General features: G+C 46.7%; 1 protein-coding gene across 2 annotated transcripts in view; it reads right to left on the reverse strand.

Annotated features, from left to right (window-relative positions):
* The window catches only part of OTUD7A (OTU deubiquitinase 7A), a 1,097,633-nt gene that overhangs the window by 492,274 nt on the left and 588,213 nt on the right, over positions 1 to 17,146 (reverse strand). For both annotated transcript variants that reach the window (XM_069222100.1, XM_069222099.1), the window contains exon 5: positions 882 to 1,021. The gene's annotated coding sequence lies outside the window, so the exon portion shown is untranslated. The remainder of the gene's footprint in view (positions 1 to 881; positions 1,022 to 17,146) is intronic.

Below are 17,146 nucleotides of genomic sequence, written 5' to 3' on the forward strand. Positions count from 1 at the left end.
ACCTGCAGGTACCAAATTATATCTTACAAAAATGTAGCTTCCATGACGTATTATTACTTATGCTGTGAACTATGTCGCACATATGAATATCAACTTTTTCTTAAATTTTTTGGACTATACTACACAAGTAATTTTATAAGTATTTTATATAAATAAAACTAATTTTTCGGAAGAACTGTAAATATAGTTCTGAGGCACCACATGTGCCCGCCCTCACCCTGTCAAGTGAGGTGATTAAGATGGTTATATGTCGAAAACCCATGGCTCAACAACGAGTTCGGAACAACAAACTTGTTGGTATCACTAATGCCTTTACCATGAATGCCTTTACAACAATTTTTCGTTGTAAAGGCATTCCTGGTAAAGGCATTAGTGATCAGCATGCACGGTTCCAGCATGCTTCCACCCTAGCCCCCACCCCTAAAAATTACTGTGACCCTCCCTCCCCCACAACCACCCCAACCCCCATCCCCAAAATTACCACAACCCCAACCCCCTCCGCTAAAACCTAATGCACCCCAACCCCCAACCCACCCCTTAAACCTAAACCCTGACCCCCCACCCCCTAAACCCTAACCACCCCAAGCCCCCACCCTACTCCCAAAAACTAAAAATACCCCGAGTCCCCACCCCGCCCCTAAAACCTAAGCACCCCAACCCACCCATAAAACCTAAACCCTGACCCCCTCTCCCTCCAAATCCTAATCACCCCGAACCCCCTTCAAATGCCTAGGATGCTGGTAAGCATGCCCAGCAAAAATTACAAACCAACAAAAAAGCCTGGTAAAATCCTAATCAGCATCCGAAATATCTACATGAATAATCAACAGATATTAACATATATAATGCCAGCGACAACAATTTGTAATTTTGTTGCTTACCTTCAACCGTCTGGATTTAGTGAGCTATGTCTCTCCAAGGTGTTAATCTACAGGCCAATGTTTGGATTTCCATTTTGGCTTTCAGTACACAATTGTTCTAGGATGCACAGTAATAAGTGACGTTACTTCCCTTGGGAATCCTAAAAAAGATTAAAAGATAATTTACGGAACCTAAACTTAACACGAATGCACTTAGAATTTAAAAGTAAACATAAAACATAATGTTCTCACTGCTTTAATGCAGGTAATGTATGCTGAAAATATTATGGAAAGCTAGACTCGAGGAAACCCTGGCGATGTTTAAAAAGACTGTAAAAGCCATAGAGGAACTCTGTGATCTCAGTGAGGACGATTAAGTCGCATAATTGCTCTGAGGTCATGGGATCTCGAAGTGGCTTTTTACAGCATCCATTATTTACATGGCGACTAGGCTATCACCCTTATTGCCACCACCTGTGTCTTCAACTTTAATCTCCTTTCTATGCACAAACTCCCCACCGTTCTTCTTTTTGTCTCATACCACCATAGTCTCCTTCCTATCTATTATTTTCTTCAGCCAGATTTTATTTAAAACATGGAGTAGTGGACATGTGATCAAAAGTAACTATAACTTGGGCCTCCATCAGAGGAGTCTTCTAAAATGTCCCTGCAAGAAACTTGGCTATTGGTTGAGGGGAATGGAGGCCCCGCTCAGGCAACAACCACAATCCTTTCCAGGTTGAACTGCAAAAGTCAATAAATTAACCTGTGTTTAACCCATTTGTAGCTTGGCACAAAGCTGGCAGCCTTAACGTGGAGGCAAAGTGTTAAGTATTTATGCAGCATACAAACAGTAATAAAATGAAAACACAATATAAGAAAATTCCCAAACCAATAAAATGTTTATACATAAATGAAATTATACCAGAGCGACACAAATCCACCCAGTAGAATGGAGATATGCAATTTCAAAGATTTAGGCATTTATTGAGTCTAAAAGAGCAAAATGCCACTTTCGGTTTGCTGGTCGTAATAGACCTGAGGAAGGTCACAGGTTCTGGCCGACCGTGATGGAGCCAGTCAGGATACAGGGACCAGGTAAGTTGTGCTGAAAAAATTATCTTTTCAAAGTCTGGCATGAAGAGTTCAGATCGTGGGAAGGGGGATGCGAGGAGCAGGGAAAGTGTGGCGGATGATCATTGCAATAGCGCAAAGAGCAGGACTGGCATCATGGATGCTTGGCGCTATATAGTGAAAGTCCAGTCAGGGGTCACAGACAGCCGCTGCTGGAGCCTCTCATTGGTGGTCACTGCGAGCTGTCTTTGCTGTTACCAGAAGTGCAGCTCTAAGGTTGATGGTTGTCACTAGTGGTCACAGTAGTGTGATGAGTCGTGTTCACCAGAGCTGCATGTTGGTGTTGTCATGGATGGCAGATTCTCGGAGTGAATGGGCCCGTTCACGGTCACAAAAAAACCCAAACTCCAGGAATTAGCCTTTCTTCCCTACAGGAGCTCAACTGGTGATAACCAAGGGTCCAGGACCTAGGGAGGCAGGGCTGAGGCAGTTCCAATAGAGTAGGTGAGCTAAGCAGTACCAGAGAGGTTTCTGGAGTTTGTTTTTTCCCTGTAGGCCAGACAGGAGGTCACTCAGGTTAGGCTCCGATGCAAGAAGCCGGCCCACTCTTCCTTCTCAGAGAGTAGGGCAATTCTCAAGCAGCAAAGCAGCCGTCTGGGGGTCAAGGCAGTGCTCAAGCAGCAGGGCAGTCCTCTGGTGAGAAATACAGGCCTCAAGTAGCAGGGCAGTCCTCTGAGGAACAAGGTAGTCCTCCTTTTGTAATGTCCACAGGTCCAGAAGTGTACTTAAGAGTGACTATGGAGGTCCAATATTTATCTGTGGTGTCAGCCTTCGAAGGGGGAGATTCCTTATATTGCACCCACATCTAGTTCTGGAACTAGAATTGACTTTTTTTCCTTTTCTCTCTCAAAGCTGCAAGAAGTCTGGGGTTGCAAAATACTAATGTCATGTTCCTTTGTGTGTGCTAGAGGAAAGTCCTTTAAAGTGTAAATGGGGCAAGGTACAGCTCTGCCCCAGCCATCCTATCAGAGCAGACATCATCTTGATGGGCATCAAAGATGATCCACAACTCCTTTATACGTGCTTGGTACTTCATTCTCCCAGTTAGTGCCTATAGTTTACCTAGGCACTGTAAATGTGAGTTAGACCTACAACTACTTATGTTGGTGTGGTCTGACTGGAGCTTTTTTAAAAGAGAAGTGGCAATGGAAAGCTTCAGAGCTCTTAGCAATCAATTTATTTAGGCTTGACGTCTGGAGCCTGTTGTTGGACACCACTCATACCTTCACAATGATCGCCATCCAGCAGATTTAAGCAAGATTCCATGGCAAAGATGCTGGAAGGCACAGCACTTCCATTTACGGTGATCAGACCATCAGTCACTAGGGTGTCCGGTGAATGGGGAGCTTGTTCTTCATGGACCAGCTCGGACTGTCTTGCTGCTGCACTGAATAGGGGGTATATTCTGACCTGGTAATGGACAGTAAGTTTTTTGTCTCGTCCTATCCTCCTCTGAGTCCCTCTAGTTTTAGTATTATTGTTTATGTTTGAAGCCATATTCGAGCAGAGGGCCTCAATGGTGGCTGCTGAGTGCTCCGATGTGGGGGGGCCTGAAGTTGTTCCTAAGGTATGTTTGGTATTGGAGGTTAAGGATGGATTGCTCCCTTCTGCAAGAGTTGCAGTGCACTCTGCTCCAGCAGAATTAGAAGGCAGAAATCCACAGCTCTCCTCGCATTTAAAGGATGGTCCGCAAGGCTTTGAGAGGCTTTATGCGTTGAACTGGGAGCTTCGATTTGGGCTTGCAAGATCAGTAATTTGGTCATTGAGTATAGTTGGAAGAGTTGATAACTTATCAACGATGGGACTGCATTAGCAGTTAGTGTGTATCAGAGCAATGTCCATCTGTGCTCACCTAATTAGTGAATTTACCTCCCCCTACTTTTCATCGGTCTGCAACAAAGACTGCCAGGGTGTTGAGGAGTGAGAGCTGGATGACCATTTTATTTGACTAATATTGAAGTGCCTCAACTGACAGCTGTACCATGTTCCACAAGGACACCCATACGCTGTCCAAGGACAATGACTTTTTCTGCTTGCCTCCATGTCCTTGCTGTGTGGGCTGGGCACACGGGATGTTCGGGGCGACTGTGGGTAGGATGCTAACATTTCCTCTCATTCTGGCATTCCAAGGTACAAAAGATCCTTGAGATCCTCCTGCTCTTCCACACCCTGATTCCTGAGCCCCCAGAAAGATGGGAAGTGTTGAATATTGTCATTGTTGATAGGAATAGCTGGACCTGCAGGCCTCAGTGAATCTTTCTGGGGCAGAATTGAAGACTCTTCAAAACAAAGAGTGCCCTGCCCCTCGCTAGACATTTGTGCCAAGGTGCCCCTTTCCCAAAGCTCACCTCTGGAATCTAAGGAGCTGAGAGCTGTGCATCCGGGTGTTGCTGGGTGGGGTAGGCGGTGGCTTATACACTTGTTTCCTTCCTTGAGTCTAAAGTTTAAATTGATAGACTCTTCTACCTGTGCAGTAGGCCTTACCAGCTCATTCTTGGAGGGGTCCTGCTGGTGGGCTCCTTGTGCCGGCCACGTACCTGCTGGCAACCCCGTCCCTGAGGAATCCATAGCCACCATTTCGGGATGCACACTAGATGACTGCCCCGGGGTCCCTTTGTGGAGGTTAGTGGGTGCCTTGGATGGTGAGGGAGACTGTCAGTTGGTCCCTTTGGGAGGCTGGTAGGCATCACGGGCAATAAGGGCATCTGCATTCCCTTGAGCCCTTCATAGCTTGAGAACAGGGTTGAGCCCATGTCCTTCAAGAAGGTAAACTTGGTGTTGAGCTGATGAGTACAGACGAAAGGCTTGGTAGGGATTGTGCCCATGTTAGAGTTGTTAGAGTTGTGAAGGTCAACCAGGCAGCTTTCAGGTTTCCATCTTAGGGCCATGCCAGGGAAAGTTATAAGAGGCTCGATTGTAGGCTCAATCAGCTGCAGTTTAGGTTTTGGTTTGGCTGCTTTCTTTTCCTGGCCAGGGGAGCTGTTGTGTCTGCTGAGTCTCTTCCTTAGGACACTGTGGGACAAGCAGCAGTGTATACCCTGCCCAAGCCACACCGACTTACTGTCGGCCGCTTCTGTGCAGAGGGTAGCACTGCAGCCTATTGCTAGCTGCCTAACACCAGTCCCAGATCAGACTCCTGTGGCCCCCTCACAAATTTTCCCTGAGCTTCCTTGACCTCCAAGACTCCAAACTCCAACGCCAAAATTCCAAATGCCAGGTGCCAAATCCAAAGTGCCAAATACAAAAAAGTCTCCCTCTTGCAACAGTACAGAACTGTAGGCAGGTCACTCTCCTTTCTTTGTGCCTTCTTTTGCTTGTATTGCTCCGTCCACACTATCCACTCCTTACTCCTTATTACTTGAGTGTGAGCTCCCTGTGTGGCTCTAGAGAGGACTCTGCAGCACCCAGCGGTGGCAGGCAAATTACATCTGCGTGCCTGCGTGCACCAGCGAGCTTCCACTGGCTCCACTAGCTCCAGTGAATTCAAGCCTGTGAGCTGCAAGCCCAAACCCAGTTGCCGCTGCTATATAATCCTTGGTCTCAAGCCCCCGAGCGGAAAATGGTGGAGCAGTATCAGCAGAGGCTGAAACAGCCAGTGGGCGCCCAGGCTGAAGGCTGCTACAAGACCCCTGTCTATGGGGGTTGTGCGCCAGGCAATTTTTCTGCCTCTAAACAGTGTAGCACCATAATTCGGCGCACAAGCCCCGGTTTCCCCTACGTCACCCCACCCCAGCCCTGTTAGCGTCCTTGGGCATTAGTGCTGGATAGCACCATTACATCAATATTGGGCCCGGCTGGTATCTTAGAATGGCGCTAGCCAGCGCTATATTTTTCACACAAAACTGCACGAACCAGTTTTGCGTGAAAAAATATAAATCTGCCCCATAGTGTCTCATAAATCACCCATGGCATGGAAAGTTAAATATCACCTATGGACTACCGCAGTACTGTGCCAGTCACTAGTATGACAAGACAAACAAGATTCCAGGCCTACCATTGTAGCTTGGCTGCTGCAGTTTTAAAACTGAAACCTAACCTTTCAAAATGACCATTGTTGACAGGAGAAACCTCCTATTTAAATATTAATAAATCACACCTATGTAAGCCTTGTGGCCCACAAGGCATAGTGTACGGTATTGAAAAGTAATAGTTTAAAGTAAACTTGTCCTTACAGTGAATGGCATCCAAAAGCTATTTTCACTGTAAGATGCCTGAGGGTCCACTGAGAAAAACTGGGAAGCAATATAGATTATTAATTCTGCTATCTCAGGCTGGGGTCTAGTGAGGAAAATGATTAAACAACTGCTTTGAATGTTTATGAAAATCCCAACCTAATGATAAAGTGAGATTTCTAATAGACATAAAGGAAAAGGGACTTTTAGAAACAGGAACCTAATTTGCATCAAAGGAGCCTCTCCTGTCATAAGCAGATGTCAGATGACACCTGCTCAGACCCCTTCATTTGTCAAGCAACAAAGCCAGAGGAGGGAAAGCTGTCCCCAGAACTGCAGTGACCAAGGAGGAGGGGATTACTAATTACCCTGCCTATGAATCTGGATGGACTCATAGGCTCTGCAAAAGGAGACCACAGTTTCTCCATCTTGGATTTAGTAAGAGAGGGGCACGTAGGACTGTTTGTAGTAGAGCACACAGAGACTGCTGCAAAAGTGAGTAGGGTTACTCCTGGGAGCTTTTACCCTATTGGTTAGGAAAGGGCCATGAGTCATCCCCACCCATAAGCTAGTGCCAAGGTCTAAATGTGGCACTCCAAGGCACCTTCTTCATAACGCTCTGGACGTGTGGAAGAACAGAAGAAGGATTGCACCTGCTGTTTGAGACCGGGGAGGAGAATTGAAGGACTGAACATGCTCCCACTTGTACCAAACAAAAAAGAGGACTCCAATGGTGAGTTGGCTGACTTACAGTGTGGTAACAAAGCTGGGAATTCTTGAACACTAAAATCTCCAGAACAATTTTAGAACAAAGGTGCTACCTCGCTGGGCTAAAGAAACAGGTTTCCCTCACTTTGAGCTCCACTGCAGTAGTAAATCTGATTCAGTGGGACCTCAGTGAGAACATATCCAACCTTGTCGGACACATGCTTCAGCCTGCCCCACCTGAGGATTCCAAGCTCAGAAAAATAGACTATGACTAAATGTAAAACTCAACCAGGCGAAGGCGTCAAAAGTATTCAATCAGTGAAAGCACTTCACTGGGTACAAAAATTACATTTTCCTGCTCCAGCCCAGCGATTTTCCCACCAGAACCGAAGAAAAATTTTCTAACGCCTATCCAACGTGGAGCCTTCCTCTATACAACCTGCTACCTTACCCAGCTAAAGGATCTGGATTTCCACAGTAAAGACACAGTAAAGACCCCTGTCTGTTAACTCACAAATTAAGTTTACTCACCTGGAGGGATTACATTGGTCAAGTGTGTGTAGTAGAGAGAGTGACCTGACTCCCTGATTACAAGTTTGGCAGTCGGACCGCCAGACCGCCATGTTGGCAGTCCTGAAAAGACCACCATGCTGGCGGTTTTCCAGACTCCCCTATTATGAGTTATACAGGCAGGACCCCTGACCGTCAAGAAAAAAAGGCAGACCATCAACGGCCTGGGGGCCTGGACATAGGCAATCCGAGATCCAGTGCCACCAGCGCTGAGGCCAACCACCGAGCATATTACAATCACACAGTTGACATAAAGGTCCCTTTGTGGTGGCCAGCCAATGGCGGTCAGGACCATGGTGGTTCTCAGTCAACAATATAACAGACAACTGCACAGTGTATGAATTCAAAAACAACACAGCTGACACACATTGGCCAAGTGGACACACCTGCAAAGCACACTATAAAACACACCCCTTCACAAACCACAATCCTTTGCATTTACACAGCAAGACAAAGAAGCCTGAGCAGCTTTCATTTAATAGAATATATAGATTAGGTGCCCTGTTTTTTTCACCATCCCATTCAACACCCTGCACACACTTTTGTCCCTTCACACCTTATTGCACTTCCCCTGTTAAGTAAGTCCCTGTCACCCTTAATATTGTTTTCCCATGTCACATTCAAATAATCACTGTTTTTCGGAAGATGAGTTAAGAATCATGGTGGATAAAATCATAGGAGTAGAGCCACAATTGTTTGGAGCACAAGTCTCAGTAGGAAAATGGAAATGTGGGACAGGATCGTCAACAGAGTGAATGTTATAGGCACCACCCTGCGACCAGGCCCATGCCCTGATCTCCAGGCAACATCTGTAGGCCAAAGACAGTGACGGTGGCCCTCCCAGCATCCCATTAATACTCTTTCCTCGGTAGGAGAAGGTCTTGGTCATACTACATCCTGAGGGCTTGACAGGAATACCTGGGAGAGTGGAGTCTGGTAAGTCACAATACAAAAACTGTCACCAAAATGTAATGTCATGTATGCTTACACCTCACCTTAACCCACTGTCGTGTTCATGTACCTCACCAACATTCAATACTCAGAGTATCTAAGTTTAAACACTCTCAATGTGTATCATTTGACCCAAAACCACAGTTACTGAGGCCCATCACAAATCATATGCTCAAATGGGGCCTGGAAATCTCATAATATCAGAAACAGATGCAGGGATCCATGGCATGTCCCAAAATGGCAATTTATGCTCATACATAAATGCAGGCTGCATACAGATATGTAAAACACAACAGTTGTCAAGTATTGTGGAGTATTGAGAGTGACCTCACTGCAACTCCCAGGAGGCACTGTTTCAGCAACTCCAACCACTAGCCCAGTGTTCTCTTGTCCAAAGACCACTGTTTGTTAACTTAAAAATAAACTTCTCTCACCTGGGGGGGAGGTAACATTGGTCAAGTGTGTGTAGTAGAGACAGTGACCTGACTGCAAAGCACAATAGGCACAGTTCCAATAACTCCAACCACTAGCACAGTGGTCATATGCACCAAAACATCTGTTTGTCAACTCTCAAATGAGTTTCACTCACCTGAGGGGATAACATTTGTTCAGTGTGTGTAATACATGGACTGCCCTAAAAGCAACTCCCAGGAGGCACTGTTTCAGCAACTCCAACCATGATCCCCATGTTCTCTTGTCCATAGACCCCTATTTGTTAACTCACAAATAAGGTTTACTCACCTGGGGGGAAAACATTGCTCAAGAGGAGGCACTGTTTCACAACTTTAACCACCATCCCAGTGTTCTCTTGTCCAAAGACCTTTGCTTGACAACTCACAAATGAAGTGTACTCACCTGGGAGTGATCAATCACAGGTCATGCTCAAATCAAAGATGTGTCTATCTACCTAGTTCAACCTTGGCTTGATAACCCAAGATGAAACTACTGAGGACAGCAAGGATAGCTTACCCAATGTGTTCAACAAGTATTACTAAGGTCTCAAGATGCATCACCAGATTGGCAGCAGACACATTGACACAGCACTGTGCACAAGATGACTCCAGTCACATATGTAACTAAGTCCTGGGTCTGCCTGCATCCAACTCAACTAGGTCCCCATATGGTCAAAGCCATATCTTTCATATCCACTGTATTGGCTGCACTGGTGGAAAGATGTCATTTTCAGGCCATCGTCCCTCGTGCAACTGATCTGCACATCTCACCAGCTGCTTGAGTCTAATTGAGTTGGCATGCTTCACACATGTCATGTCAATTCACCTAATACCGTGGTTACTTGCCACAAAGGGATTTACTACAACTTAAATGTGTACAAGGTCTTTGCTTGCTGCAACTTTAAACTGTTGGAGGTAGATGTCACAATACAACTATAACAATGTACGTTTTACATCAATAGGTGGATCTGCTGCTGGGCACACAGAGGCCACGGAACAGACTGCCACTACCCCCTGGATGTAGCCCCCTCAGTGACGACGACACTCCACAACATCACCTCCCAGCCCTGTTGCTTCAACATCACAGGCAACCATTCACCCCCCCCCACCTTTGTCCCGAGCACAGTGTCTTCCATCGTGTGCCCTCCAGTCCTGGATCTTGAGGAGCAGCACAACACTTCAGACAATGAGGGTCCAGGACTCAGTTGGAGGGGGCATCCTATGGCAAGGGCACAGGCCAGTGGGGGTATGGTGCATGGGAGGGATGTTATGGGCCAGCAGAGTGAGGCCACTTGAGCTGCTCTTGGCCAAGACACCAACAGCCGTGTTTTGAGGGTCTATCAGGAGTCACAAGGCGTGATGGACCATGTGTTGACAGAACTGCGGGAAATCAAGCAGCTACTGCAGGACATGCATAGGGACATGAGCGGAACAGATGGAGGCCTACAATACCAACATGGCCTCCCTAACAGGGGTGATGAGGGACATACACATCACCCTGAGCTGGGCTTTTCAACGCCAGCCTACCCCTTCCTTTGACCAGTGAACAGTATGCCCAGCAAACATTTGTGGCAGCCACTGGAAGGGAGGCCCTGCCAGAGGAACAACACAGCCCAGACACCGCAGCAGCAGGTCCACCCCCAAGAGGGGACATCCAGCAAAAAAATCCGGGAGGTGCGGATGGCAAGACACCCACCACTGCCAGTAATAACCCTCTTCCTTAAGGACCTCCATTGTGATTTACACATTCACCCAGGACCGATCCTGAACCACCTACCATTTTCAATGGCAGGAGTACTCTCGACTTTAGACTCCCAATGGTGGGGCATCTACTCCAAAGATTTCATTCTTCATGATTGACTCCTTCACATTTGTTTTTTTGTTGAGTCATGTCATATATTGTCTGTTAGTCATGGTTGCACAATAAAAACACCCTTCACTGACACTTAGTCTGCTGAATTTGATTTCATATTTAGCCATGTACATATGTCAGAGCATGTGAACCATACAATGATGATACAATCTACTTGTTCAAAATGGGATATGTTGCATGTACAGGGTCCAGCGCATGATTACAACCCTCCCATACAAACACATACATACAAGTCTATGTTCAAACTAAAACTTTTATTACAGTGTTCAGAGGATAGGCTGTCAATCTGTCAGTACTACTGGAAATCAAAAATGATTGACTCATACTGAGTACATGAAGATGTTGAACGGTACCTCCAGACCATTGAAGGAAGGGATTTCTCAGACTTGTCCTGTAGAATAGGCAAACATTGATGTGGTCATCTACTTGGCCTTATCACATACCACACCAAAGTATTTCAACATCACATAATCCAACATACAGACAGATGGCGGTACAACAGTCCCTGATCACAGGGCTTTCATAATCCAATGCCCATGCATCTGGTGGTATGACACAGACATATGTCATTGTTGTGGCACAGGCACTGTAGCCTACAATGATGAAACACATGTACAGGTACATATAGGTCATACAAACAAGAGTGTTTTGCCAATGTGAAGGAAAAATGACTTGGTCATAAGATAGGACTACAAATTTTATGCCCACATGATGACAAACATGATGCATCAGGTCCACCACAGCACACAAAACAAGTCCAATGGCCACTTCTGAGCTTCCATTCAAACACTGTGCAAGCTGTCTTGGCACTGGTCTCATACACCATATCCAGGCGGTATAACTAAATTAAATGCTGTCGATCCATGGTCTGAATGTCTGACAGTGGAAGGCAGACAGGAGGTTGTTGCATACTCCCTCTCCCAGGGTACCTATATGTGACAAGACATGATTTGTAACATTAGTCAGTGTGTCCACACCAACATAAATGATGCATGCCAATAATATCATGTGGCAAAGAATTTCTGACTGGGTAGACATGATAGACAGTACAGATCCCAGCTGGCAACTACACAAGGGTGACATGCAACGCCCACGGTTGTCAACACATGTGTTCATAACATGGATTTGGGCAAAATTCATCTATCTGCTACACAACTGCCCCTCAAAACATGACTGTATTTTCCAACCGCCAAAAAGACCGTCGGTGGACCATGCACTGCTGTCAAATGCCATCTGTGCCCTGAAACTCACTAAACTGGTGGTTGTGTAGTAGGACCCACATGACAAGATAGTATAAGGATGTTTGTGACACTACAACACATATAGTGTATGGGTGATGCAGTTTACAAAGCCATATACAGTATTTCAGGCCGCCAAAATGTCTGGGCAGTTGGCACTTCTAACCATGGAATACACAACCACAGGCTAATGTTGTTGCCTATGGTGGTCGCGGCCCAATGGCTGTGTCAGTCGGCCGTGATGACCAGATACGTGGCAGACGTGACCAATGTTCCCTCTAATTTCTTTCCACTGTGTGTGGCAGTGTGCGGTCTCTCTGCGCAGCAGCCAAGGATAAGTGCGCCAAGAAATTGACCATTCACGCGCGCGCAGCGCATAACTAGCCAAGATTTTTGGCATTAGCCTCTCCATACCACTAAAGCAAAAAAGGGATATCATTGCTCCATGCAATAGGGCATCAAAGCAGTTTTGTGACCTTGTTGCACACCCCAAGGACATGACCTGTTAAGTGCCACCTACACCCCAGTTAGAGGAAACAGAGGAACATTGCCTGCGGCCTTTAAACGCTGTTTTCATTGACTTCAATCCAGATCAAATATGAGCATTTTCTGCAATAGGAGAGCACGACTATCGCTCTAAAAGGCTTATTTGAGCTGAGAAAGTGATAATGCATATAAACAACTATGAAGTATGACAATGATGGAAAAGTTGATAACAGCACATTTCCTACTGTTCTGAAGCATTTCCTAGCTCATTAACCATTAATTTTCAACATAAATATCACTTGCTCGCTTGTATGCTAAAGTACGCCAAATGATGTTTAAAACACTCCCCGCGGCCTTTAAACGCTGTTTTCATTCACTTCAATCCAGATTCAAATATGAGCATTTTCTGCAATAAGAGAGCACGACTATCGCTCTAAAAGGCTTATTTGAGCTGAGAAAGTGATAATGCATATAAACAACTATGAAGTATGACAATGATGGAAAAGTTGATAACAGCACATTTCCTACTGTTCTGAAGCATTTCCTAGCTCATTAACCATTAATTTTCAACATAAATATCACTTGCTCGCTTGTATGTTAAAGTACGTCAAATGATGTTTAAAACACTCCCCGCGGCCTTTAAACGCTGTTTTCATTCACTTCAATCCAGATTCAAATATGAGCATTTTCTGCAATAGGAGAGCACGACTATCGCTCTAAAAGGCTTATTTGAGCTGAGAAAGTGATAATGCATATAAACAACTATGAAGTATGACAATGATGGAAAAGTTGATAACAGCACATTTCCTACAGTTCTGAAGCATTTCCTAGCTCATTAACCATTAATTTTCAACATAAATATCACTTGCTGGCTTGTATGCTAAAGTACGCCAAATGATGTTTAAAACACTCCCCGCGGCATTTAAACGCTGTTTTCATTCACTTCAATCCAGATTCAAATATGAGCATTATCTGCCTTAGGGGAGCACGTATATCGCTCTAAAAGGCTTATTTATTAACGTGCGCGCTTGCCGAAGGGGCCTGCGCGATGGGGGAAGGAAAGGTGCGCGCGCACGCCTTACAGGGAACATTGGACGTGACCGCCGTGTTGTGCAAAGTCACTCACTTGACTCCTGACACTGCTGTCAGCAAAACCTCCACTACTTGAGCTGCTGTGTACAGCCTCTATAAGCAATGACGCCATGTTCAGCAGGTGATAGAGCCTCTGCCTTCTCTCCAGAGGAGCTGGAGAGGCTTGTTAATTAGGTCCTTCCCCTGTATGGACAGCTCTATGGCTCACCAGAGGAGCAGGTCTGTACCTCATGTGCACAATTGACTCTGTTCAACACCATCCTTTCCCCCCTCATAAGCTAAAATGTGCACTTGTGTGCCAGTTAAACATCTTGTGTGCCTGTTGATACAGCCTGTGTGGCATCAATGAGATGTACAATATATTGGTGGCCAGTACTATGTATTGTGTTAATTAATATTGTGTTGTGTGTTGGTTTTTATTGGTTCTAGATCCTCTTTGTGTTAGATGCACATACCTAAGCAAGGAGACTTTACTGCCACCAGTGACATCTCTTTCTTCATGATGGTTGTAAATGTTTGACAACATATATGTGCATGACGACATGCGCTGTGTATGCATCTTGTCGGAGACATTTAAGTATGTTGTAAGGAATCAATGTGGATGGTGCCACGGATCTTTCAACCCACATCTGGCCTTGAAAAACTGTTGTCTGGAAGGCATAAAATGACTCACTCTGCCCTTTAGGTTGCCACACAAACAACATGACACATTGCTGATGGCCACATGATGAACTGTCATGCATGGAAGTGATGGAAATGTGAGTGTCATGCAGGTTCTGTATGCTCAGCCTGCAGAGATCAGGACCTGTCACATATATCTCCCAGTATGGGACTTAGTCCAGGCTGTGGCAGAGTCATTGTGGCTATGCAGCTGTGGCACTGTGCCCACTCTCTGTACATCAGCAGATCCTGCCATGTGGACAATATGGTGCTCAAGGGGTAAACCTTGCCCTGAATGCCTCAGTCCATTCACTAGATTAAGAATGGGTACAGAGGTACATCCCAGAAGTACTCCATATGTGTATTTTGCATCATTGCCAATGTGTGTCTTTTCCTCATAACAGGTTCCTTACTCCCACAGCTCTGTTGTCACCTTCACTCAAGTCATAATTGCCTTACAGAGGCTTATTGCACAAACGACAGTCTCACAGTGCAGAGAGTATTTTGATTCCTTAGAGGCCATGACATGTGAGTCAGTAGCTTGGTCACATAGCAGAAATTGTATAATGCATACCTTTATATGTTGGATGCTATCTCTGTGGGCTAGACACATATATCCAAAGGAGTGTTCTGTGGTGCAGGTACATTAACCCCTTCCCCGCCACGGACGTAATGGTTACGTCCATGGCAGCGCCTGTGTGGCGCCATGGACGTAACCATTACGTCCTGGGACTGGCAGTCGGGGGAAGCGCAAGCGCTTCCCCCGAGGGCCGCCCCCCAACCCCCCCAGGCCAGGGCTGAAAGGGGAATCCCTTCCCCTTTCACCCCCACCCCCCCACCCCCCCCCATGACATCAGCGCGCGATCGCGTGCTGATTTCATGGAAAGGGGGAAAGACGCGCTGGAAGCCATTTGCTTCCAGCGCGTCTAAGGGAGAAGGTGAGTTTTTCACCTTCGTGCGGGGTGGGGGTGCTCTGAAAGAGGCATCGAGGGAAAGGAAAGGGTTTTCCTTTCCCTCGATGTCTCTTTGAGCATTCCTGCTGCCCAATCGCGATGCGATCGGGCAGCAGGAATGCCCACTAGACACCAGGGATTTGTGTATGTGTGTGATTTTTTAGTGTGTGGGGGAGCAACCCCTTGGGCAAGGGTCGCTCCCCTTTGGGGGCAAATGTATTTTGCATCGTTTCTGCCCCCCCTGGGGGCAGATTGGCCCTATTTTTAGGCCGATCTGCCCCCAAGGGGGGCAGAAAGCCACTAGACACCAGGGATTTTATTGTTGATTTTTATTTTTTGTGTTGGGGGGCGGCCCCTTGGGTAAGGGTCGCCCCCAGGGGCCCACATGTATTTTTGGCCAGTTCTGCCCCCCTTGGGGACAGATAGGCCTATTTTTTTTAGGCCTTTCTGCCCCCAAGGGGGGCAGAATCCTAATAGCGCCAGAAATATATGTTTGTATGTGTGTTTTGTGTTGGGGGGTGGCCCCTTGGGCAAGGGTCGCTCCCCCGGGGGGTGCAATGTATTTATCGTTGTTTCTGCCCCCCTTGGGGGCAGATTGGCCCTATTTTTAGGCCGATCTGCCCCCAAGGGGGGCAGAAAGCCACTAGACACCAGGGATTTTATTGTTGATTTTTATTTTTTGTGTTGGGGGGCGGCCCCTTGGGCAAGGGTCGCCCCCAGGGTCCCTCATGTATTTTTGGGCAGTTCTGCCCCCCTTGGGGGCAGAGAGGCCTATTTTTTTTAGGACTTTCTGCCCCCAAGGGGGGCAGAATCCCAATAGCGCCAGAAATATATGTTTGTATGTGTGCTTTGTGTTGGGGGGTGGCCCCTTGGGCAAGGGTCGCTCCCCCGGGGGGCGCAATGTATTTATCGTCGTTTCTGCCCCCCTTGGGGGCAGATTGGCCCTATTTTTAGGCCGATCTGCCACCAAGGGGGGCAGAAAGCCACTAGACACCAGGGATTTTATTGTTGGTTTTTATTTTTTGTGTTGGGGGGCGGCCCCTTGGGCAAGGGTCGCCCCCAGGGGCACACATGTATTTTTGGGCAGTTCTGCCCCCCTTGGGGACAGATAGGCCTATTTTTTTTAGGCCTTTCTTCCCCCAAGGGGGGCAGAATCCCAATAGCGCCAGAAATATTATGTTTTGTATGTGTGCTTTGTGTTGGGGGTTGGCCCCTTGGGCAAGGGTCGCCAAAATCTACACGTAGGCACTTCGCAAAAAACACCTCTGTTTTCTTCCAAAAATTTGGATGTGTCCACGTTGCGCTTTGGGGCGTTTCCTGTCGCAGGCGCTAGGACTACCCACACAAGTGAGGTATCATTTTTATCGGGAGACTTGGGGGAACGCTGGGTGGAAGGAAATTTGTGGCTCCTCTCAGATTCCAGAACTTTCTGCCACAGAATTGTGAGGAACATGTGTTTTTTTAGCCAAATTTTGAGGTTTGCAAAGGATTCTGGGTAACAGAACCTGGTCAGAGCCCCGCAAGTCACCCCATCTTGGATTCCCCTAGGTCTCTAGTTTTCAGAAATGCACAGGTTTGGTAGGTTTCCCTAGGTGCCGGCTGAGCTAGAGGCCAAAATCTACAGGTAGGCACTTCGCAAAAAACACCTCTGTTTTCTTCAAAAATTTGGATGTGTCCACGTTGCGCTTTGGGGCGTTTCCTGTCGCAGGCGCTAGGCCTAACCACACAAGTGAGGTATCATTTTTATCGGGAGGCTTGGGGGAATGCTGGGTGGAAGGAAATTTGTGGCTCCTCTCAGATTCCAGAACTTTCTGCCACAGAAATGTGAGGAACATGTGTTTTTTTAGCCAAATTTTGAGGTTTGCAAAGGATTCTGGGTAACAGAACCTGGTCCGAGCCCCGCAAGTCACCCCATCTTGAATTCCCCTAGGTCTCTAGTTTACAGAAATGCACAGGTTTGGTAGGTTTCCCTAGGTGCCGGCTGAGCTAGAGGCCAA

Source organism: Pleurodeles waltl, chromosome 3_1 (assembly GCF_031143425.1).
Source record: "Pleurodeles waltl isolate 20211129_DDA chromosome 3_1, aPleWal1.hap1.20221129, whole genome shotgun sequence".
Lineage (NCBI taxonomy): Eukaryota > Metazoa > Chordata > Amphibia > Caudata > Salamandridae > Pleurodeles > Pleurodeles waltl.